Source organism: Lepisosteus platostomus, unplaced genomic scaffold, assembly GCF_059453375.1.
Source record: "Lepisosteus platostomus isolate fLepPlt1 unplaced genomic scaffold, fLepPlt1.hap1 Scaffold_59_H1, whole genome shotgun sequence".
NCBI classification, from domain to species: Eukaryota; Metazoa; Chordata; class Actinopteri; order Semionotiformes; family Lepisosteidae; genus Lepisosteus; species Lepisosteus platostomus.
Window position 1 is genome coordinate 403,343 of NW_028291675.1, and position 22,307 is coordinate 425,649.

General features: G+C 56.2%; 15 non-coding genes across 15 annotated transcripts; 8 read left to right on the forward strand and 7 right to left on the reverse strand.

The window, feature by feature from the left end:
- The first annotated feature begins 2,993 nt into the window (after positions 1–2,993).
- On the forward strand, positions 2,994–3,163 carry LOC148632859 (U1 spliceosomal RNA). The gene has a single exon (XR_015934194.1). It is a non-coding gene; the product is annotated as a U1 spliceosomal RNA (small nuclear RNA).
- Positions 3,164–3,798: 635 nt separating this feature from the next.
- Positions 3,799–3,917, reverse strand: LOC148632860 (5S ribosomal RNA). Its single transcript, XR_015934195.1, has one exon. It is a non-coding gene; the product is annotated as a 5S ribosomal RNA (ribosomal RNA).
- A 1,807-nt stretch (positions 3,918–5,724) lies between these two features.
- LOC148632861 (U1 spliceosomal RNA) lies at positions 5,725–5,888 on the forward strand. The gene has a single exon (XR_015934161.1). It is a non-coding gene; the product is annotated as a U1 spliceosomal RNA (small nuclear RNA).
- Positions 5,889–6,523: 635 nt separating this feature from the next.
- On the reverse strand, positions 6,524–6,642 carry LOC148632862 (5S ribosomal RNA). Its single transcript, XR_015934197.1, has one exon. It is a non-coding gene; the product is annotated as a 5S ribosomal RNA (ribosomal RNA).
- Positions 6,643–8,417: 1,775 nt separating this feature from the next.
- Positions 8,418–8,581, forward strand: LOC148632863 (U1 spliceosomal RNA). Its single transcript, XR_015934187.1, has one exon. It is a non-coding gene; the product is annotated as a U1 spliceosomal RNA (small nuclear RNA).
- Positions 8,582–9,216: 635 nt separating this feature from the next.
- LOC148632864 (5S ribosomal RNA) lies at positions 9,217–9,335 on the reverse strand. Its single transcript, XR_015934198.1, has one exon. It is a non-coding gene; the product is annotated as a 5S ribosomal RNA (ribosomal RNA).
- Positions 9,336–11,110: 1,775 nt separating this feature from the next.
- On the forward strand, positions 11,111–11,274 carry LOC148632865 (U1 spliceosomal RNA). The gene has a single exon (XR_015934193.1). It is a non-coding gene; the product is annotated as a U1 spliceosomal RNA (small nuclear RNA).
- A 636-nt stretch (positions 11,275–11,910) lies between these two features.
- Positions 11,911–12,029, reverse strand: LOC148632866 (5S ribosomal RNA). The gene has a single exon (XR_015934206.1). It is a non-coding gene; the product is annotated as a 5S ribosomal RNA (ribosomal RNA).
- Positions 12,030–13,804: 1,775 nt separating this feature from the next.
- Positions 13,805–13,968, forward strand: LOC148632867 (U1 spliceosomal RNA). The gene has a single exon (XR_015934204.1). It is a non-coding gene; the product is annotated as a U1 spliceosomal RNA (small nuclear RNA).
- A 635-nt stretch (positions 13,969–14,603) lies between these two features.
- On the reverse strand, positions 14,604–14,722 carry LOC148632868 (5S ribosomal RNA). The gene has a single exon (XR_015934209.1). It is a non-coding gene; the product is annotated as a 5S ribosomal RNA (ribosomal RNA).
- Positions 14,723–16,510: 1,788 nt separating this feature from the next.
- On the forward strand, positions 16,511–16,674 carry LOC148632869 (U1 spliceosomal RNA). Its single transcript, XR_015934211.1, has one exon. It is a non-coding gene; the product is annotated as a U1 spliceosomal RNA (small nuclear RNA).
- Positions 16,675–17,310: 636 nt separating this feature from the next.
- Positions 17,311–17,429, reverse strand: LOC148632870 (5S ribosomal RNA). Its single transcript, XR_015934207.1, has one exon. It is a non-coding gene; the product is annotated as a 5S ribosomal RNA (ribosomal RNA).
- A 1,775-nt stretch (positions 17,430–19,204) lies between these two features.
- LOC148632871 (U1 spliceosomal RNA) lies at positions 19,205–19,368 on the forward strand. Its single transcript, XR_015934222.1, has one exon. It is a non-coding gene; the product is annotated as a U1 spliceosomal RNA (small nuclear RNA).
- A 635-nt stretch (positions 19,369–20,003) lies between these two features.
- LOC148632872 (5S ribosomal RNA) lies at positions 20,004–20,122 on the reverse strand. Its single transcript, XR_015934210.1, has one exon. It is a non-coding gene; the product is annotated as a 5S ribosomal RNA (ribosomal RNA).
- Positions 20,123–21,910: 1,788 nt separating this feature from the next.
- Positions 21,911–22,074, forward strand: LOC148632873 (U1 spliceosomal RNA). Its single transcript, XR_015934167.1, has one exon. It is a non-coding gene; the product is annotated as a U1 spliceosomal RNA (small nuclear RNA).
- Positions 22,075–22,307: the final 233 nt, after the last annotated feature.

Genomic DNA, 22,307 nt, shown 5'->3' on the forward strand with positions numbered 1-22,307 from the left:
ATAGCAGCTCCAGAATTGACTATTGCTTTGTCTCAGAGAGAGTGAAAGTTGTTGGGGTCACTCTTCAGCCTGTCTTCTTCTCAGATCATCAGGCTTTAGGGTGTAGAGTGGAACTCCAGGGCGGGACTGTCTTTGGCCCAGGCCTCTGGAAACTCAACACAAAGCTGCTAGAGAACGAGGGGGTAGTATCCCGCTACAAGGAGAAACTATCACAGTGGCTGTCCTTGCAGTGTCTGTACGGGTCAGTAGGAGAGTGGTGGGAGGAGGTGAAGGTGAGGACAAAGGCCTTTTTCATGGCTGAGGGAAGGAAGGCTGCTGCCAGACGGAGAGGAGTGCTAGCCAGGAAACAGAGGCAGCTGCAGCGTCTCTACACGATGCTGCACAGTGGCTTCGATGTGCTCGAGGATATCGCCCTTTTAAAAAAGGACATCCGGAGCATAGCCGAAGAAAGTAGTCGAGGAGTGCTGTTAAGAAGCAGAGTGCAGTTCTTGGAAGAAAATGAGAAGTGTACTCGCTTCTTTTTCAGGAAAGTGGTAGGCTCCAAGACTGTCATGGAAAGTGTAGTTGATGAGGAGGGACGAGAGAGAACAGAGCCGAGTGCTATCCTCTCCTGCACCGAGGCCTTCTACTCAAGACTGTACAGCTCTACAGAGGTAAAGGATGAAGATATTCATTTTTTTACCTCAAAGCTAGAAAACATTTTGAGTGAAGAAGATAGGGAAGTACTTGAGAGGGATTTGACAGTAGAAGAGCTGAGACAGGCTATGGAGAGCTTACAGAAGGGGAAAACTCCGGGTGCTGACGGGCTCCCTAAAGAATTTTATTGCACCTTTTGGGATCTGCTTCAGGATCCGCTACTGCTCCTATTCGAGGAAAGCTACAAGACAGAATTGCTGCCTGACTCCTTAAGAGAAGGCACTATCTCTCTCTTGTTTAAGAAAGGAGCAAAAAATGACATAAAGAACTGGAGACCCCTCAGCCTGTTAGGCGTGGACACTAAGATCCTGTCCAAAGCCCTTTTCCTGCGCCTACAAAATGTAGTGGCCTCACTGGTAGGGAAAGAACAGACTTGTGGGATAGCAGGACGCCTGATGAGCGACAACCTGGCCTTGTTGAGGGATGTCTGTCTGTACTCTGAGGATCGCTCCCTCCCTCTGTGCATTTTAGGTGTAGACCTAGAAAAGGCCTTTGACCGCCTAAACCGGCAGTACTTAACATCGGTACTTGAGCACATGAAGTTTGGCCCCATCATGAGAAAGTGGATTAACCTGCTGTACACAGGTAGCAACAGCAGAGTCATGGTTAATGGCAATAGATCACGCACCTTTGAAGTCTGTTCAGGGGTGAGGCAGGGCTGCCCATTATCCCCCTTGTTATTCGTTTTGGCTATGGAGCCCTTAGCCTGTGCCTTGCGCCAGGATCAGGCCATTAATGGGATACCAGTGCCTGGAAGTGGGGGAGGAGAGGTAAAGACATCTCTATACATGGATGACGTCACCCTGCTCCTCTCTGACAATGCCTCAATTAGCAGAGCTCTGCAGTGCTGTGATCGGTTCTCTTTGGCTTCCTCCGCAAAAATTAACACATCTAAGAGTGAGATTTTTTATCAGAACTGGAGGGAGCCAAAAGAAGGACATGATCTCAGGCTGCAAGAGAAGAGAATTAAGGTCCTGGGGGTGTATTTTGGAGAAGAGATGGGAACAGTAAATTGGCAGAACAAATTGCCAATCTTAAACAAAAAACTGATGCAATGGAAGGACCGAGACCTCACCATGACAGGGAAGGTGCTGGTCATCAAAGCCGAGCTCTTGCCTGTCTTGAATTTTCTGGCTTCTACCTTCCCAATCCCACACCGTGTTGCGGCGGTGCTGAGGAGATTGATGTTTCAATTTCTATGGGGTGGGAAGCAGGAAAGACTCAGAAGGGAAATAATGTACAGGCCGCTACCCTCAGGGGGGAAGTCTGTCCCAGATATTGCTACGAAGCTGCTGTGCATTTTCCTGGCCTCTGTGCTGAGAGGCTTTGCAACAGCACCTGCAGCGCGTACCTGGACTTATTTTTCCAGACTCTGGGTAGGTAGGGAGGTGTTCAGAGTGTGGGGTGTCAGACCCAAGCTGGACGTCCCACTCTCTGACACATGCCCTGCAATTTATGGGACAGTTAAAAGTTTTCTAAGATCTCACCCAATTGGCCATATTCCCCTCCGAGATGTCAGCGTCCAAAAACTGGAAGATTTCGTAGCACCCCAGAACAATAGGCAGACCCCTGTGGGCATTTTAACATCAGCCCAAACAAGGAAGGTGTGGAAACACACATCCTCTAAATTTCTGTGCAACATTCACAGAGATTTAGCCTGGAGTGTCGTCCACCAGTGCTTACCGGTACGAACTTTCTTGTACCGTAGGGGCCTCACCCCCAGCCCTCGCTGCGTTAGGGTGGGCTGCGGCGAGGAGGAGACTGTGACCCATCTCCTGTGGTCCTGCTTTTTTGCTAAGGCCTTCTGGGCCCAGTTTGAAGATTGGTTGCAGGCTCTCTCGCCACAATTTACCCTGACCGCTGCTTTCATCATATACGGCATCTCTCCTGTCAAGCTTCCTCCTGACGTGTTTGACAGGATCTGGGCTGTGGTGAACAGTGGGAAAGACGCCCTGTGGAGAGTGAGGAACATGGGGCTGTTCAAAGGCATCGAGGTCCCAGTCAAGGCAGCAGGTAGCCTGGCCCTGTTCATCACCCGAGAGAACTATTACCTCAGAGATCTGTGGAGAGAAGGGAGGGAGGAAGCAGAAAATCTGTGGGAAATAGAGAGCATAGGTCAATATCTCAAGAAACTGTGAAAAACATTATCATGTTTAAATAAAGAATGTGATTTGCACCAGAAAAAAAGAAAATTGTTGCTATGTAACTGTTACCGTGTCAAAATGTAATGAGATGTGATCATATATACTGTTTTAAGTATGTATATTAATGTAAAGCTTTCTGATTTGTGATTTCCTGTATTTTTTTGTGAAAAGAAAATAAAGTTCTTAAAAATCGAAATCGGTTCACCCAGGGCGAGGCTCGGCCATTGCACTCCGGCTGTGCTGACCCCTGCAAATTCCCCAAATGTGGGAATCTCGACTGCATAATTTCTGGTAGTGGGGGACTGCGTTCGCGCTCTCCCCTGATGTGCTTGGTCCAAAATCAGATAGGGAGGGTTAGGACACCACGAGCTGCGTGGCTGCGGAAGGATCCCGGTTCGACAGGAGTGGACGCCGCTGCTGGTTCTCGCTGGCTTTTAGTTAGGGGTCCGGAGAAGCATCTCAAGCTAGTTCCACTACTCCTTCCGGACGTTCATTCCCTTTTCAAAGTCAGTCGTTTTGCTGTAGTCTGCGTTCTTTAGGCTGATTATCGAGGTTAGCCTTTATTTGGTCATGGGGGGCCTCGGTACTGTATGCTGAGTCTAAAGACAGTTTCACCCGTTTTCTGATTGCTCGGTTCTGTAACAGTGCAGACATGTCAAACAGTGAATGGCTGTACCTCTACTGTATCCATGCTCAATGAATGAAATCGGTAACAAATGAATATATGTCTAGTTATACGAAAAACGAGTGGTTTATCGACTCATCTTCATTTGCAGATTTAGAGGCAGCTTCGATATTCGTTTTACAGACGGGTTTTTTTTTTGGAATATGGGTCACACACATGCCACAGCAACAAAACATCTCTAGAGATGAGGCTATAGATCACCTTTCCATCCTGCAGGTTTTCCTCCCAAAGCCTACGGCACCAACGGCGACCCCTGCTGGCCGGGAGAGCAAAAGCTTACAGCACCTGGTATTCCCAGGCAGTCTCCCATCCAAGTACTAACCAGGCCCAACGCTGCTTAGCTTCCGAGATCAGACGAGATCGGGCGTGTTCAGGGTGGTGTGGCCGTAAGCGAAAGCCCCGGCGCCTGACTCGCTACTTGAAGCTGTGTGTGGCGGGGGTTCCGTGCCCCCCGAGCGGGACTGAAGGATCGTTCGTGTGCAACTCTTTGGAAAGGAGCTGCTTTCCAAATCGCATTGCGTGCCTGGATATTGGCGAATGCGCTCCCTTGTGTTGACTCGTCCCGCACTGGAGGAGGACAAACAATCTGCACGGAGGAGCACCAGGCAAGTCTTCACCAGACAAAAACCTCCAGTGCACAGCACTCTGGAAACATTTCGGGGCTTTCGCGTGTTTATTTCAGCACGTAAAGCGCACCGGTCCAACACGTCGGCCGGGCGCGCGGCGCCTCCGCCCTCTTGTGGCCTTGCGGCGTCAGAGCAAGAGGCTCCTTCTCGCTGCCCTTCCGCTGTGTTGCAGGGCCCCGAGAGGGAACCCGGAGCGCGCACTTTGTGGGGGGCGGGGGACCGCGTTCGCGCTCTGCCCCCGGTCTCTTGCGCGAGTACTAAATCTCACGGACAGGGGGGCCTCGTCATTGATTGTTACAGGTGAGACGGGGATTAGGAGGAGACCCCGACTGATGGGTAAAGGGGAGCACTAACACCAGAGGGACACCCCCGGCGTCTCTTTTTGAGAGACGCCCTGGGGTTTCCTAATGGCCAAGGAGGGTCGGGACCTCGGTTTGACGCCTCCCCCGAAGGACGGCGCCTGTTTGTGCAGCAGAGTGTCGCCATCAGGAGGCTGGGGCGTAAGAGAGCCACACAGCCCGCAGGGTGAGCGCTCCCTACTGGTCCCAGTCACACCTCTTGCAGGAGCAGCAGCAACCGGAGCTTTTCCGGGGTGGAATCTCCCATCCGGGTGCCGGCCAGGCTCACACCTGCTGGGCTGCCCCGGGGGTGAGCCCAGTCGAGAGTCGCAGGGCCAGATCTAGTCACCGGGGAGAAACGATACAAGTGAAGGATTGCTCGGCTCTCGGCACTTGAAAAGACCGACAAATGTCTCGTTCCCGCCGGAGCTGAATGTACCCGCATGTGTGGTGTCGTCTTCTTCCCCCGCCCCGCTGTGTTTGCTGTATTGTCTCTGAAGCCGGCCCCCCCGAGACGAGACGGGCTGTTCCTGTGCCCCAATTAACACTTTACAGGTGCCATTCCCCGGCATTGTGGCCATTGTCGGTGCTCACACGCGATAAGATAAGGCGGAGGAGAGCGGGGCATGCCCAGCGGCAGACATTCAAGGAGGGGGCAGTGCGAGGTGAGGTGAGGTGCGACACGCCGGAGCCCCGACGCAGCTAATGCGGAGCACTTGTTGGACTGGCATCGAAAGAACGTGTGCGCACGGAGCGAGCCTTCCCTGCGGCGGAGCGCGGGAACTTTCTCCCCCCCTCCCGCTGCAGGAGTTGTGTGCGCTGCAGCGGTGCCGAGAGAAAAGCACAGAAGGCAGCAGGCTCTGGAGAGCAGGTAAGAGACGGAGCCTTGTGGGCAGGCGAGCAGGCCCGTTTTTTGGAAATTGCTGAAAAGGTTTGTTCGGTGTGTGGCAGGCGCACGTCGCGAGCTTGCGTGGCGATCTGCCGGTCTGGAGTTATGCAAATGAGGCTGAATTGCATCCCGGGACATGCTGCGAATGCGCAACGGCGACTGCAGATGTGTAGGAAACGGCGCGCTCGTTTTCTCGTTTTGCCCACACTTTTGAGTGTTAGTGTGGCGTGTGAGTGTGTGAAAGAGTGGGCCCAGCAGGAGGCGGTGGCGTGCGGGGCGAGGAGGTGGCCTAGGCTGCGCGATTTGTGCTGTGGGTGCGGGCCGCTTGCAGGGGCCTGTTTAACTCATACTTACCTGGCAGGGGAGATACCTTGATCAAGAAGGAGGTTCACCCAGGGCGAGGCTCGGCCATTGCACTCCGGCTGTGCTGACCCCTGCGAATTCCCCAAATGTGGGAATCTCGACTGCATAATTTCTGGTAGTGGGGGACTGCGTTCGCGCTCTCCCCTGATGTGCTTGGACCAAAATCAGATAGGGAGGGTTAGGACACCACGAGCTGCGTGGCTGCGGAAGGATCCCGGTTCGACAGGAGTGGACGCCGCTGCTGGTTCTCGCTGGCTTTTAGTTAGGGGTCCGGAGAAGCATCTCAAGCTAGTTCCACTACTCCTTCCGGACGTTCATTCCCTTTTCAAAGTCAGTCGTTTTGCTGTAGTCTGCGTTCTTTAGGCTGATTATCGAGGTTAGCCTTTATTTGGTCATGGGGGGCCTCGGTACTGTATGCTGAGTCTAAAGACAGTTTCACCCGTTTTCTGATTGCTCGGTTCTGTACCAGTGCAGACATGTCAAACAGTGAATGGCTGTACCTCTATTGTATCCGTGCTCAATGAATGAAATCGGTAACAAATGAATATATGTCTAGTTATACGAAAAACGAGTGGTTTATCGACTCATCTTCATTTGCAGATTTAGAGGCAGCTTCGATATTCGTTTTACAGACGGGTTTTTTTTTTTGAATATGGGTCACACACATGCCACAGCAACAAAACATCTCTAGAGATGAGGCTATAGATCACCTTTCCATCCTGCAGGTTTTCCTCCCAAAGCCTACGGCACCAACGGCGACCCCTGCTGGCCGGGAGAGCAAAAGCTTACAGCACCTGGTATTCCCAGGCAGTCTCCCATCCAAGTACTAACCAGGCCCGACGCTGCTTAGCTTCCGAGATCAGACGAGATCGGGCGTGTTCAGGGTGGTGTGGCCGTAAGCGAAAGCCCCGGCGCCTGACTCGCTACTTGAAGCTGTGTGTGGCGGGGGTTCCGTGCCCCCCGAGCGGGACTGAAGGATCGTTCGTGTGCAACTCTTTGGAAAGGAGCTGCTTTCCAAATCGCATTGCGTGCCTGGATGTTGGCGAATGCGCTCCCTTGTGTTGGCTCGTCCCGCACTGGAGGAGGACAAACAATCTCCACGGAGGAGCACCAGGCAAGTCTTCACCAGACAAAAACCTCCAGTGCACAGCACTCTGGAAACATTTCGGGGCTTTCGCGTGTTTATTTCAGCACGTAAAGCGCACCGGTCCAACACGTCGGCCGGGCGCGCGGCGCCTCCGCCCTCTTGTGGCCTTGCGGCGTCAGAGCAAGAGGCTCCTTCTCGCTGCCCTTCCGCTGTGTTGCAGGACCCGGAGCGCGCACTTTGTGGGGGGCGGGGGACCGCGTTCGCGCTCTGCCCCCGGTCTCTTGCGCGAGTACTAAATCTCACGGACAGGGGGGCCTCGTCATTGATTGTTACAGGTTAGACGGGGATTAGGAGGAGACCCCGACTGATGGGTAAAGGGGAGCACTAACACCAGAGGGACACCCCCGGCGTCTCTTTTTGAGAGACGCCCTGGGGTTTCCTAATGGCCAAGGAGGGTCGGGACCTCGGTTTGACCTCTGTTTGTGCAGCAGAGTGTCGCCATCAGGAGGCTGGGGCGTAAGAGAGCCACACAGCCCGCAGGGTGAGCGCTCCCTACTGGTCCCAGTCACACCTCTTGCAGGAGCAGCAGCAACCGGAGCTTTTCCGGGGTGGAATCTCCTATCCGGGTGCCGGCCAGGCTCACACCTGCTGGGCTGCCCCGGGGGTGAGCCCAGTCGAGAGTCGCAGGGCCAGATCTAGTCACCGGGGAGAAACGATACAAGTGAAGGATTGCTCGGCTCTCGGCACTTGAAAAGACCGACAAATGTCTCGTTCCCGCCGGAGCTGAATGTACCCGCATGTGTGGTGTCGTCTTCTTCCCCCGCCCCGCTGTGTTTGCTGTATTGTCTCTGAAGCCGGCCCCCCCGAGACGAGACGGGCTGTTCCTGTGCCCCAATTAACACTTTACAGGTGCCATTCCCCGGCATTGTGGCCATTGTCGGTGCTCACACGCGATAAGATAAGGCGGAGGAGAGCGGGGCATGCCCAGCGGCAGACATTCAAGGAGGGGGCAGTGCGAGGTGAGGTGAGGTGCGACACGCCGGAGCCCCGACGCAGCTAATGCGGAGCACTTGTTGGACTGGCATCGAAAGGACGTGTGCGCACGGAGCGAGCCTTCCCTGCGGCGGAGCGCGGGAACTTTCTCCCCCCCTCCCGCTGCAGGAGTTGTGTGCACTGCAGCGGTGCCGAGAGAAAAGCACAGAAGGCAGCAGGCTCTGGAGAGCAGGTAAGAGACGGAGCCTTGTGGGCAGGCGAGCAGGCCCGTTTTTTGGAAATTGCTGAAAAGGTTTGTTCGGTGTGTGGCAGGCGCACGTCGCGAACTTGCGTGGCGATCTGCCGGTCTGGAGTTATGCAAATGAGGCCGAATTGCATCCCGGGACATGCTGCGAATGCGCAACGGCGACTGCAGATGTGTAGGAAACGGCGCGCTCGTTTTCTCGTTTTGCCCACACTTTTGAGTGTTAGTGTGGCGTGTGAGTGTGTGAAAGAGTGGGCCCAGCAGGAGGCGGTGGCGTGCGGGGCGAGGAGGTGGCCTAGGCTGCGCGATTTGTGCTGTGGGTGCGGGCCGCTTGCAGGGGCCTGTTTAACTCATACTTACCTGGCAGGGGAGATACCTTGATCAAGAAGGAGGTTCACCCAGAGCGAGGCTCGGCCATTGCACTCCGGCTGTGCTGACCCCTGCGAATTCCCCAAATGTGGGAATCTCGACTGCATAATTTCTGGTAGTGGGGGACTGCGTTCGCGCTCTCCCCTGATGTGCTTGGACCAAAATCAGATAGGGAGGGTTAGGACACCACGAGCTGCGTGGCTGCGGAAGGATCCCGGTTCGACAGGAGTGGACGCCGCTGCTGGTTCTCGCTGGCTTTTAGTTAGGGGTCCGGAGAAGCATCTCAAGCTAGTTCCACTACTCCTTCCGGACGTTCATTCCCTTTTCAAAGTCAGTCGTTTTGCTGTAGTCTGCGTTCTTTAGGCTGATTATCGAGGTTAGCCTTTATTTGGTCATGGGGGGCCTCGGTACTGTATGCTGAGTCTAAAGACAGTTTCACCCGTTTTCTGATTGCTCGGTTCTGTACCAGTGCAGACATGTCAAACAGTGAATGGCTGTACCTCTATTGTATCCGTGCTCAATGAATGAAATCGGTAACAAATGAATATATGTCTAGTTATACGAAAAACGAGTGGTTTATCGACTCATCTTCATTTGCAGATTTAGAGGCAGCTTCGATATTCGTTTTACAGACGGGTTTTTTTTTTTGAATATGGGTCACACACATGCCACAGCAACAAAACATCTCTAGAGATGAGGCTATAGATCACCTTTCCATCCTGCAGGTTTTCCTCCCAAAGCCTACGGCACCAACGGCGACCCCTGCTGGCCGGGAGAGCAAAAGCTTACAGCACCTGGTATTCCCAGGCAGTCTCCCATCCAAGTACTAACCAGGCCCGACGCTGCTTAGCTTCCGAGATCAGACGAGATCGGGCGTGTTCAGGGTGGTGTGGCCGTAAGCGAAAGCCCCGGCGCCTGACTCGCTACTTGAAGCTGTGTGTGGCGGGGGTTCCGTGCCCCCCGAGCGGGACTGAAGGATCGTTCGTGTGCAACTCTTTGGAAAGGAGCTGCTTTCCAAATCGCATTGCGTGCCTGGATGTTGGCGAATGCGCTCCCTTGTGTTGGCTCGTCCCGCACTGGAGGAGGACAAACAATCTCCACGGAGGAGCACCAGGCAAGTCTTCACCAGACAAAAACCTCCAGTGCACAGCACTCTGGAAACATTTCGGGGCTTTCGCGTGTTTATTTCAGCACGTAAAGCGCACCGGTCCAACACGTCGGCCGGGCGCGCGGCGCCTCCGCCCTCTTGTGGCCTTGCGGCGTCAGAGCAAGAGGCTCCTTCTCGCTGCCCTTCCGCTGTGTTGCAGGACCCGGAGCGCGCACTTTGTGGGGGGCGGGGGACCGCGTTCGCGCTCTGCCCCCGGTCTCTTGCGCGAGTACTAAATCTCACGGACAGGGGGGCCTCGTCATTGATTGTTACAGGTTAGACGGGGATTAGGAGGAGACCCCGACTGATGGGTAAAGGGGAGCACTAACACCAGAGGGACACCCCCGGCGTCTCTTTTTGAGAGACGCCCTGGGGTTTCCTAATGGCCAAGGAGGGTCGGGACCTCGGTTTGACCTCTGTTTGTGCAGCAGAGTGTCGCCATCAGGAGGCTGGGGCGTAAGAGAGCCACACAGCCCGCAGGGTGAGCGCTCCCTACTGGTCCCAGTCACACCTCTTGCAGGAGCAGCAGCAACCGGAGCTTTTCCGGGGTGGAATCTCCTATCCGGGTGCCGGCCAGGCTCACACCTGCTGGGCTGCCCCGGGGGTGAGCCCAGTCGAGAGTCGCAGGGCCAGATCTAGTCACCGGGGAGAAACGATACAAGTGAAGGATTGCTCGGCTCTCGGCACTTGAAAAGACCGACAAATGTCTCGTTCCCGCCGGAGCTGAATGTACCCGCATGTGTGGTGTCGTCTTCTTCCCCCGCCCCGCTGTGTTTGCTGTATTGTCTCTGAAGCCGGCCCCCCCGAGACGAGACGGGCTGTTCCTGTGCCCCAATTAACACTTTACAGGTGCCATTCCCCGGCATTGTGGCCATTGTCGGTGCTCACACGCGATAAGATAAGGCGGAGGAGAGCGGGGCATGCCCAGCGGCAGACATTCAAGGAGGGGGCAGTGCGAGGTGAGGTGAGGTGCGACACGCCGGAGCCCCGACGCAGCTAATGCGGAGCACTTGTTGGACTGGCATCGAAAGGACGTGTGCGCACGGAGCGAGCCTTCCCTGCGGCGGAGCGCGGGAACTTTCTCCCCCCCTCCCGCTGCAGGAGTTGTGTGCACTGCAGCGGTGCCGAGAGAAAAGCACAGAAGGCAGCAGGCTCTGGAGAGCAGGTAAGAGACGGAGCCTTGTGGGCAGGCGAGCAGGCCCGTTTTTTGGAAATTGCTGAAAAGGTTTGTTCGGTGTGTGGCAGGCGCACGTCGCGAACTTGCGTGGCGATCTGCCGGTCTGGAGTTATGCAAATGAGGCCGAATTGCATCCCGGGACATGCTGCGAATGCGCAACGGCGACTGCAGATGTGTAGGAAACGGCGCGCTCGTTTTCTCGTTTTGCCCACACTTTTGAGTGTTAGTGTGGCGTGTGAGTGTGTGAAAGAGTGGGCCCAGCAGGAGGCGGTGGCGTGCGGGGCGAGGAGGTGGCCTAGGCTGCGCGATTTGTGCTGTGGGTGCGGGCCGCTTGCAGGGGCCTGTTTAACTCATACTTACCTGGCAGGGGAGATACCTTGATCAAGAAGGAGGTTCACCCAGGGCGAGGCTCGGCCATTGCACTCCGGCTGTGCTGACCCCTGCGAATTCCCCAAATGTGGGAATCTCGACTGCATAATTTCTGGTAGTGGGGGACTGCGTTCGCGCTCTCCCCTGATGTGCTTGGTCCAAAATCAGATAGGGGAGGGTTAGGACACCACGAGCTGCGTGGCTGTGGAAGGATCCCGGTTCGACAGGAGTGGACGCCGCTGCTGGTTCTCGCTGGCTTTTAGTTAGGGGTCCGGAGAAGCATCTCAAGCTAGTTCCACTACTCCTTCCGGACGTTCATTCCCTTTTCAAAGTCAGTCGTTTTGCTGTAGTCTGCGTTCTTTAGGCTGATTATCGAGGTTAGCCTTTATTTGGTCATGGGGGGCCTCGGTACTGTATGCTGAGTCTAAAGACAGTTTCACCCGTTTTCTGATTGCTCGGTTCTGTACCACTGCAGACATGTCAAACAGTGAATGGCTGTACCTCTATTGTATCCGTGCTCAATGAATGAAATCGGTAACAAATGAATATATGTCTAGTTATACGAAAAACGAGTGGTTTATCGACTCATCTTCATTTGCAGATTTAGAGGCAGCTTCGATATTCGTTTTACAGACGGGTTTTTTTTTTTGAATATGGGTCACACACATGCCACAGCAACAAAACATCTCTAGAGATGAGGCTATAGATCACCTTTCCATCCTGCAGGTTTTCCTCCCAAAGCCTACGGCACCAACGGCGACCCCTGCTGGCCGGGAGAGCAAAAGCTTACAGCACCTGGTATTCCCAGGCAGTCTCCCATCCAAGTACTAACCAGGCCCGACGCTGCTTAGCTTCCAAGATCAGACGAGATCGGGCGTGTTCAGGGTGGTGTGGCCGTAAGCGAAAGCCCCGGCGCCTGACTCGCTACTTGAAGCTGTGTGTGGCGGGGCTTCCGTGCCCCCCGAGCGGGACTGAAGGATCGTTCGTGTGCAACTCTTTGGAAAGGAGCTGCTTTCCAAATCGCATTGCGTGCCTGGATGTTGGCGAATGCGCTCCCTTGTGTTGGCTCGTCCCGCACTGGAGGAGGACAAACAATCTGCACGGAGGAGCACCAGGCAAGTCTTCACCAGACAAAAACCTCCAGTGCACAGCACTCTGGAAAAATTTCGGGGCTTTCGCGTGTTTATTTCAGCACGTAAAGCGCACCGGTCCAACCACGTCGGCCGGGCGCGCGGCGCCTCCGCCCTCTTGTGGCCTTGCGGCGTCAGAGCAAGAGGCTCCTTCTCGCTGCCCTTCCGCTGTGTTGCAGGACATGGAGCGCGCACTTTGTGGGGGGCGGGGGACCGCGTTCGCGCTCTGCCCCCGGTCTCTTGCGCGAGTACTAAATCTCACGGACAGGGGGGCCTCGTCATTGATTGTTACAGGTGAGACGGGGATTAGGAGGAGACCCCGACTGATGGGTAAAGGGGAGCACTAACACCAGAGGGACACCCCCGGCGTCTCTTTTTGAGAGACGCCCTGGGGTTTCCTAATGGCCAAGGAGGGTCGGGACCTCGGTTTGACCTCTGTTTGTGCAGCAGAGTGTCGCCATCAGGAGGCTGGGGCGTAAGAGAGCCACACAGCCCGCAGGGTGAGCGCTCCCTACTGGTCCCAGTCACACCTCTTGCAGGAGCAGCAGCAACCGGAGCTTTTCCGGGGTGGAATCTCCTATCCGGGTGCCGGCCAGGCTCACACCTGCTGGGCTGCCCCGGGGGTGAGCCCAGTCGAGAGTCGCAGGGCCAGATCTAGTCACCGGGGAGAAACGATACAAGTGAAGGATTGCTCGGCTCTCGGCACTTGAAAAGACCGACAAATGTCTCGTTCCCGCCGGAGCTGAATGTACCCGCATGTGTGGTGTCGTCTTCTTCCCCCGCCCCGCTGTGTTTGCTGTATTGTCTCTGAAGCCGGCCCCCCCGAGACGAGACGGGCTGTTCCTGTGCCCCAATTAACACTTTACAGGTGCCATTCCCCGGCATTGTGGCCATTGTCGGTGCTCACACGCGATAAGATAAGGCGGAGGAGAGCGGGGCATGCCCAGCGGCAGACATTCAAGGAGGGGGTAGGGCGAGGTGAGGTGAGGTGCGACACGCCGGAGCCCCGACGCAGCTAATGCGGAGCACTTGTTGGACTGGCATCGAAAGGACGTGTGCGCACGGAGCGAGCCTTCCCTGCGGCGGAGCGTGGGAACTTTCTCCCCCCTCCCGCTGCAGGAGTTGTGTGCACTGCAGCGGTGCCGAGAGAAAAGCACAGAAGGCAGCAGGCTCTGGAGAGCAGGTAAGAGACGGAGCCTTGTGGGCAGGCGAGCAGGCCCGTTTTTTGGAAATTGCTGAAAAGGTTTGTTCGGTGTGTGGCAGGCGCACGTCACGAACTTGCGTGGCGATCTGCCGGTCTGGAGTTATGCAAATGAGGCCGAATTGCATCCCGGGACATGCTGCGAATGCGCAACGGCGACTGCAGATGTGTAGGAAACGGCGCGCTCGTTTTCTCGTTTTGCCCACACTTTTGAGTGTTAGTGTGGCGTGTGAGTGTGTGAAAGAGTGGGCCCAGCAGGAGGCGGTGGCGTGCGGGGCGAGGAGGTGGCCTAGGCTGCGCGATTTGTGCTGTGGGTGCGGGCCGCTTGCAGGGGCCTGTTTAACTCATACTTACCTGGCAGGGGAGATACCTTGATCAAGAAGGAGGTTCACCCAGGGCGAGGCTCGGCCATTGCACTCCGGCTGTGCTGACCCCTGCGAATTCCCCAAATGTGGGAATCTCGACTGCATAATTTCTGGTAGTGGGGGACTGCGTTCGCGCTCTCCCCTGATGTGCTTGGTCCAAAATCAGATAGGGAGGGTTAGGACACCACGAGCTGCGTGGCTGCGGAAGGATCCCGGTTCGACAGGAGTGGACGCCGCTGCTGGTTCTCGCTGGCTTTTAGTTAGGGGTCCGGAGAAGCATCTCAAGCTAGTTCCACTACTCCTTCCGGACGTTCATTCTCTTTTCAAAGTCAGTCGTTTTGCTGTAGTCTGCGTTCTTTAGGCTGATTATCGAGGTTAGCCTTTATTTGGTCATGGGGGGCCTCGGTACTGTATGCTGAGTCTAAAGACAGTTTCACCCGTTTTCTGATTGCTCGGTTCTGTACCAGTGCAGACATGTCAAACAGTGAATGGCTGTACCTCTACTGTATCCATGCTCAATGAATGAAATCGGTAACAAATGAATATATGTCTAGTTATACGAAAAACGAGTGGTTTATCGACTCATCTTCATTTGCAGATTTAGAGGCAGCTACGATATTCGTTTTACAGACGGGTTTTTTTTTTTGAATATGGGTCACACACATGCCACAGCAACAAAACATCTCTAGAGATGAGGCTATAGATCACCTTTCCATCCTGCAGGTTTTCCTCCCAAAGCCTACGGCACCAACGGCGACCCCTGCTGGCCGGGAGAGCAAAAGCTTACAGCACCTGGTATTCCCAGGCAGTCTCCCATCCAAGTACTAACCAGGCCCGACGCTGCTTAGCTTCCGAAATCAGACGAGATCGGGCGTGTTCAGGGTGGTGTGGCCGTAAGCGAAAGCCCCGGCGCCTGACTCGCTACTTGAAGCTGTGTGTGGCGGGGGTTCCGTGCCCCCCGAGCGGGACTGAAGGATCGTTCGTGTGCAACTCTTTGGAAAGGAGCTGCTTTCCAAATCGCATTGCGTGCCTGGATATTGGCGAATGCGCTCCCTTGTGTTGACTCGTCCCGCACTGGAGGAGGACAAACAATCTGCACGGAGGAGCACCAGGCAAGTCTTCACCAGACAAAAACCTCCAGTGCACAGCACTCTGGAAACATTTCGGGGCTTTCGCGTGTTTATTTCAGCACGTAAAGCGCACCGGTCCAACACGTCGGCCGGGCGCGCGGCGCCTCCGCCCTCTTGTGGCCTTGCGGCATCAGAGCAAGAGGCTCCTTCTCGCTGCCCTTCCGCTGTGTTGCAGGGCCCCGAGAGGGAACCCGGAGCGCGCACTTTGTGGGGGGCGGGGGACCGCGTTCGCGCTCTGCCCCCGGTCTCTTGCGCGAGTACTAAATCTCACGGACAGGGGGGCCTCGTCATTGATTGTTACAGGTTAGACGGGGATTAGGAGGAGACCCCGACTGATGGGTAAAGGGGAGCACTAACACCAGAGGGACACCCCCGGCGTCTCTTTTTGAGAGACGCCCTGGGGTTTCCTAATGGCCAAGGAGGGTCGGGACCTCGGTTTGACCTCTGTTTGTGCAGCAGAGTGTCGCCATCAGGAGGCTGGGGCGTAAGAGAGCCACACAGCCCGCAGGGTGAGCGCTCCCTACTGGTCCCAGTCACACCTCTTGCAGGAGCAGCAGCAACCGGAGCTTTTCCGGGGTGGAATCTCCTATCCGGGTGCCGGACATGCTCACACCTGCTGGGCTGCCCCGGGGGTGAGCCCAGTCGAGAGTCGCAGGGCCAGATCTAGTCACCGGGGAGAAACGATACAAGTGAAGGATTGCTCAGCTCTCGGCACTTGAAAAGACCGACAAATGTCTCGTTCCCGCCGGAGCTGAATGTACCCGCATGTGTGGTGTCGTCTTCTTCCCCCGCCCCGCTGTGTTTGCTGTATTGTCTCTGAAGCCGCCCCCCCCGAGACGAGACGGGCTGTTCCTGTGCCCCAATTAACACTTTACAGGTGCCATTCCCCGGCATTGTGGCCATTGTCGGTGCTCACACGCGATAAGATAAGGCGGAGGAGAGCGGGGCATGCCCAGCGGCAGACATTCAAGGAGGGGGTAGGGCGAGGTGAGGTGAGGTGCGACACGCCGGAGCCCCGACGCAGCTAATGCGGAGCACTTGTTGGACTGGCATCGAAAGGACGTGTGCGCACGGAGCGAGCCTTCCCTGCGGCGGAGCGCGGGAACTTTCTCCCCCCCTCCCGCTGCAGGAGTTGTGTGCACTGCAGCGGTGCCGAGAGAAAAGCACAGAAGGCAGCAGGCTCTGGAGAGCAGGTAAGAGACGGAGCCTTGTGGGCAGGCGAGCAGGCCCATTTTTTGGAAATTGCTGAAAAGGTTTGTTCGGTGTGTGGCAGGCGCACGTCGCGAGCTTGCGTGGCGATCTGCCGGTCTGGAGTTATGCAAATGAGGCCGAATTGCATCCCGGGACATGCTCCGAATGCGCAACGGCGACTGCAGATGTGTAGGAAACGGCGCGCTCGTTTTCTCGTTTTGCCCACACTTTTGAGTGTTAGTGTGGCGTGTGAGTGTGTGAAAGAGTGGGCCCAGCAGGAGGCGGTGGCGTGCGGGGCGAGGAGGTGGCCTAGGCTGCGCGATTTGTGCTGTGGGTGCGGGCCGCTTGCAGGGGCCTGTTTAACTCATACTTACCTGGCAGGGGAGATACCTTGATCAAGAAGGAGGTTCACCCAGGGCGAGGCTCGGCCATTGCACTCCGGCTGTGCTGACCCCTGCGAATTCCCCAAATGTGGGAATCTCGACTGCATAATTTCTGGTAGTGGGGGACTGCGTTCGCGCTCTCCCCTGATGTGCTTGGTCCAAAATCAGATACGGGAGGGTTAGGACACCACGAGCTGCGTGGCTGTGGAAGGATCCCGGTTCGACAGGAGTGGACGCCGCTGCTGGTTCTCGCTGGCTTTTAGTTAGGGGTCCGGAGAAGCATCTCAAGCTAGTTCCACTACTCCTTCCGGACGTTCATTCCCTTTTCAAAGTCAGTCGTTTTGCTGTAGTCTGCGTTCTTTAGGCTGATTATCGAGGTTAGCCTTTATTTGGTCATGGGGGGCCTCGGTACTGTATGCTGAGTCTAAAGACAGTTTCACCCGTTTTCTGATTGCTCGGTTCTGTACCACTGCAGACATGTCAAACAGTGAATGGCTGTACCTCTATTGTATCCGTGCTCAATGAATGAAATCGGTAACAAATGAATATATGTCTAGTTATACGAAAAACGAGTGGTTTATCGACTCATCTTCATTTGCAGATTTAGAGGCAGCTTCGATATTCGTTTTACAGACGGGTTTTTTTTTTTGAATATGGGTCACACACATGCCACAGCAACAAAACATCTCTAGAGATGAGGCTATAGATCACCTTTCCATCCTGCAGGTTTTCCTCCCAAAGCCTACGGCACCAACGGCGACCCCTGCTGGCCGGGAGAGCAAAAGCTTACAGCACCTGGTATTCCCAGGCAGTCTCCCATCCAAGTACTAACCAGGCCCGACGCTGCTTAGCTTCCAAGATCAGACGAGATCGGGCGTGTTCAGGGTGGTGTGGCCGTAAGCGAAAGCCCCGGCGCCTGACTCGCTACTTGAAGCTGTGTGTGGCGGGGCTTCCGTGCCCCCCGAGCGGGACTGAAGGATCGTTCGTGTGCAACTCTTTGGAAAGGAGCTGCTTTCCAAATCGCATTGCGTGCCTGGATGTTGGCGAATGCGCTCCCTTGTGTTGGCTCGTCCCGCACTGGAGGAGGACAAACAATCTGCACGGAGGAGCACCAGGCAAGTCTTCACCAGACAAAAACCTCCAGTGCACAGCACTCTGGAAAAATTTCGGGGCTTTCGCGTGTTTATTTCAGCACGTAAAGCGCACCGGTCCAACCACGTCGGCCGGGCGCGCGGCGCCTCCGCCCTCTTGTGGCCTTGCGGCGTCAGAGCAAGAGGCTCCTTCTCGCTGCCCTTCCGCTGTGTTGCAGGACATGGAGCGCGCACTTTGTGGGGGGCGGGGGACCGCGTTCGCGCTCTGCCCCCGGTCTCTTGCGCGAGTACTAAATCTCACGGACAGGGGGGCCTCGTCATTGATTGTTACAGGTGAGACGGGGATTAGGAGGAGACCCCGACTGATGGGTAAAGGGGAGCACTAACACCAGAGGGACACCCCCGGCGTCTCTTTTTGAGAGACGCCCTGGGGTTTCCTAATGGCCAAGGAGGGTCGGGACCTCGGTTTGACCTCTGTTTGTGCAGCAGAGTGTCGCCATCAGGAGGCTGGGGCGTAAGAGAGCCACACAGCCCGCAGGGTGAGCGCTCCCTACTGGTCCCAGTCACACCTCTTGCAGGAGCAGCAGCAACCGGAGCTTTTCCGGGGTGGAATCTCCTATCCGGGTGCCGGCCAGGCTCACACCTGCTGGGCTGCCCCGGGGGTGAGCCCAGTCGAGAGTCGCAGGGCCAGATCTAGTCACCGGGGAGAAACGATACAAGTGAAGGATTGCTCGGCTCTCGGCACTTGAAAAGACCGACAAATGTCTCGTTCCCGCCGGAGCTGAATGTACCCGCATGTGTGGTGTCGTCTTCTTCCCCCGCCCCGCTGTGTTTGCTGTATTGTCTCTGAAGCCGGCCCCCCCGAGACGAGACGGGCTGTTCCTGTGCCCCAATTAACACTTTACAGGTGCCATTCCCCGGCATTGTGGCCATTGTCGGTGCTCACACGCGATAAGATAAGGCGGAGGAGAGCGGGGCATGCCCAGCGGCAGACATTCAAGGAGGGGGTAGGGCGAGGTGAGGTGAGGTGCGACACGCCGGAGCCCCGACGCAGCTAATGCGGAGCACTTGTTGGACTGGCATCGAAAGGACGTGTGCGCACGGAGCGAGCCTTCCCTGCGGCGGAGCGTGGGAACTTTCTCCCCCCTCCCGCTGCAGGAGTTGTGTGCACTGCAGCGGTGCCGAGAGAAAAGCACAGAAGGCAGCAGGCTCTGGAGAGCAGGTAAGAGACGGAGCCTTGTGGGCAGGCGAGCAGGCCCGTTTTTTGGAAATTGCTGAAAAGGTTTGTTCGGTGTGTGGCAGGCGCACGTCACGAACTTGCGTGGCGATCTGCCGGTCTGGAGTTATGCAAATGAGGCCGAATTGCATCCCGGGACATGCTGCGAATGCGCAACGGCGACTGCAGATGTGTAGGAAACGGCGCGCTCGTTTTCTCGTTTTGCCCACACTTTTGAGTGTTAGTGTGGCGTGTGAGTGTGTGAAAGAGTGGGCCCAGCAGGAGGCGGTGGCGTGCGGGGCGAGGAGGTGGCCTAGGCTGCGCGATTTGTGCTGTGGGTGCGGGCCGCTTGCAGGGGCCTGTTTAACTCATACTTACCTGGCAGGGGAGATACCTTGATCAAGAAGGAGGTTCACCCAGGGCGAGGCTCGGCCATTGCACTCCGGCTGTGCTGACCCCTGCGAATTCCCCAAATGTGGGAATCTCGACTGCATAATTTCTGGTAGTGGGGGACTGCGTTCGCGCTCTCCCCTGATGTGCTTGGTCCAAAATCAGATAGGGAGGGTTAGGACACCACGAGCTGCGTGGCTGCGGAAGGATCCCGGTTCGACAGGAGTGGACGCCGCTGCTGGTTCTCGCTGGCTTTTAGTTAGGGGTCCGGAGAAGCATCTCAAGCTAGTTCCACTACTCCTTCCGGACGTTCATTCTCTTTTCAAAGTCAGTCGTTTTGCTGTAGTCTGCGTTCTTTAGGCTGATTATCGAGGTTAGCCTTTATTTGGTCATGGGGGGCCTCGGTACTGTATGCTGAGTCTAAAGACAGTTTCACCCGTTTTCTGATTGCTCGGTTCTGTACCAGTGCAGACATGTCAAACAGTGAATGGCTGTACCTCTACTGTATCCATGCTCAATGAATGAAATCGGTAACAAATGAATATATGTCTAGTTATACGAAAAACGAGTGGTTTATCGACTCATCTTCATTTGCAGATTTAGAGGCAGCTACGATATTCGTTTTACAGACGGGTTTTTTTTTTTGAATATGGGTCACACACATGCCACAGCAACAAAACATCTCTAGAGATGAGGCTATAGATCACCTTTCCATCCTGCAGGTTTTCCTCCCAAAGCCTACGGCACCAACGGCGACCCCTGCTGGCCGGGAGAGCAAAAGCTTACAGCACCTGGTATTCCCAGGCAGTCTCCCATCCAAGTACTAACCAGGCCCGACGCTGCTTAGCTTCCGAAATCAGACGAGATCGGGCGTGTTCAGGGTGGTGTGGCCGTAAGCGAAAGCCCCGGCGCCTGACTCGCTACTTGAAGCTGTGTGTGGCGGGGGTTCCGTGCCCCCCGAGCGGGACTGAAGGATCGTTCGTGTGCAACTCTTTGGAAAGGAGCTGCTTTCCAAATCGCATTGCGTGCCTGGATATTGGCGAATGCGCTCCCTTGTGTTGACTCGTCCCGCACTGGAGGAGGACAAACAATCTGCACGGAGGAGCACCAGGCAAGTCTTCACCAGACAAAAACCTCCAGTGCACAGCACTCTGGAAACATTTCGGGGCTTTCGCGTGTTTATTTCAGCACGTAAAGCGCACCGGTCCAACACGTCGGCCGGGCGCGCGGCGCCTCCGCCCTCTTGTGGCCTTGCGGCATCAGAGCAAGAGGCTCCTTCTCGCTGCCCTTCCGCTGTGTTGCAGGGCCCCGAGAGGGAACCCGGAGCGCGCACTTTGTGGGGGGCGGGGGACCGCGTTCGCGCTCTGCCCCCGGTCTCTTGCGCGAGTACTAAATCTCACGGACAGGGGGGCCTCGTCATTGATTGTTACAGGTTAGACGGGGATTAGGAGGAGACCCCGACTGATGGGTAAAGGGGAGCACTAACACCAGAGGGACACCCCCGGCGTCTCTTTTTGAGAGACGCCCTGGGGTTTCCTAATGGCCAAGGAGGGTCGGGACCTCGGTTTGACCTCTGTTTGTGCAGCAGAGTGTCGCCATCAGGAGGCTGGGGCGTAAGAGAGCCACACAGCCCGCAGGGTGAGCGCTCCCTACTGGTCCCAGTCACACCTCTTGCAGGAGCAGCAGCAACCGGAGCTTTTCCGGGGTGGAATCTCCTATCCGGGTGCCGGACATGCTCACACCTGCTGGGCTGCCCCGGGGGTGAGCCCAGTCGAGAGTCGCAGGGCCAGATCTAGTCACCGGGGAGAAACGATACAAGTGAAGGATTGCTCAGCTCTCGGCACTTGAAAAGACCGACAAATGTCTCGTTCCCGCCGGAGCTGAATGTACCCGCATGTGTGGTGTCGTCTTCTTCCCCCGCCCCGCTGTGTTTGCTGTATTGTCTCTGAAGCCGCCCCCCCCGAGACGAGACGGGCTGTTCCTGTGCCCCAATTAACACTTTACAGGTGCCATTCCCCGGCATTGTGGCCATTGTCGGTGCTCACACGCGATAAGATAAGGCGGAGGAGAGCGGGGCATGCCCAGCGGCAGACATTCAAGGAGGGGGTAGGGCGAGGTGAGGTGAGGTGCGACACGCCGGAGCCCCGACGCAGCTAATGCGGAGCACTTGTTGGACTGGCATCGAAAGGACGTGTGCGCACGGAGCGAGCCTTCCCTGCGGCGGAGCGCGGGAACTTTCTCCCCCCCTCCCGCTGCAGGAGTTGTGTGCACTGCAGCGGTGCCGAGAGAAAAGCACAGAAGGCAGCAGGCTCTGGAGAGCAGGTAAGAGACGGAGCCTTGTGGGCAGGCGAGCAGGCCCATTTTTTGGAAATTGCTGAAAAGGTTTGTTCGGTGTGTGGCAGGCGCACGTCGCGAGCTTGCGTGGCGATCTGCCGGTCTGGAGTTATGCAAATGAGGCCGAATTGCATCCCGGGACATGCTCCGAATGCGCAACGGCGACTGCAGATGTGTAGGAAACGGCGCGCTCGTTTTCTCGTTTTGCCCACACTTTTGAGTGTTAGTGTGGCGTGTGAGTGTGTGAAAGAGTGGGCCCAGCAGGAGGCGGTGGCGTGCGGGGCGAGGAGGTGGCCTAGGCTGCGCGATTTGTGCTGTGGGTGCGGGCCGCTTGCAGGGGCCTGTTTAACTCATACTTACCTGGCAGGGGAGATACCTTGATCAAGAAGGAGGTTCACCCAGGGCGAGGCTCGGCCATTGCACTCCGGCTGTGCTGACCCCTGCGAATTCCCCAAATGTGGGAATCTCGACTGCATAATTTCTGGTAGTGGGGGACTGCGTTCGCGCTCTCCCCTGATGTGCTTGGTCCAAAATCAGATACGGGAGGGTTAGGACACCACGAGCTGCGTGGCTGCGGAAGGATCCCGGTTCGACAGGAGTGGACGCCGCTGCTGGTTCTCGCTGGCTTTTAGTTAGGGGTCCGGAGAAGCATCTCAAGCTAGTTCCACTACTCCTTCCGGACGTTCATTCCCTTTTCAAAGTCAGTCGTTTTGCTGTAGTCTGCTTTCTTTAGGCTGATTATCGAGGTT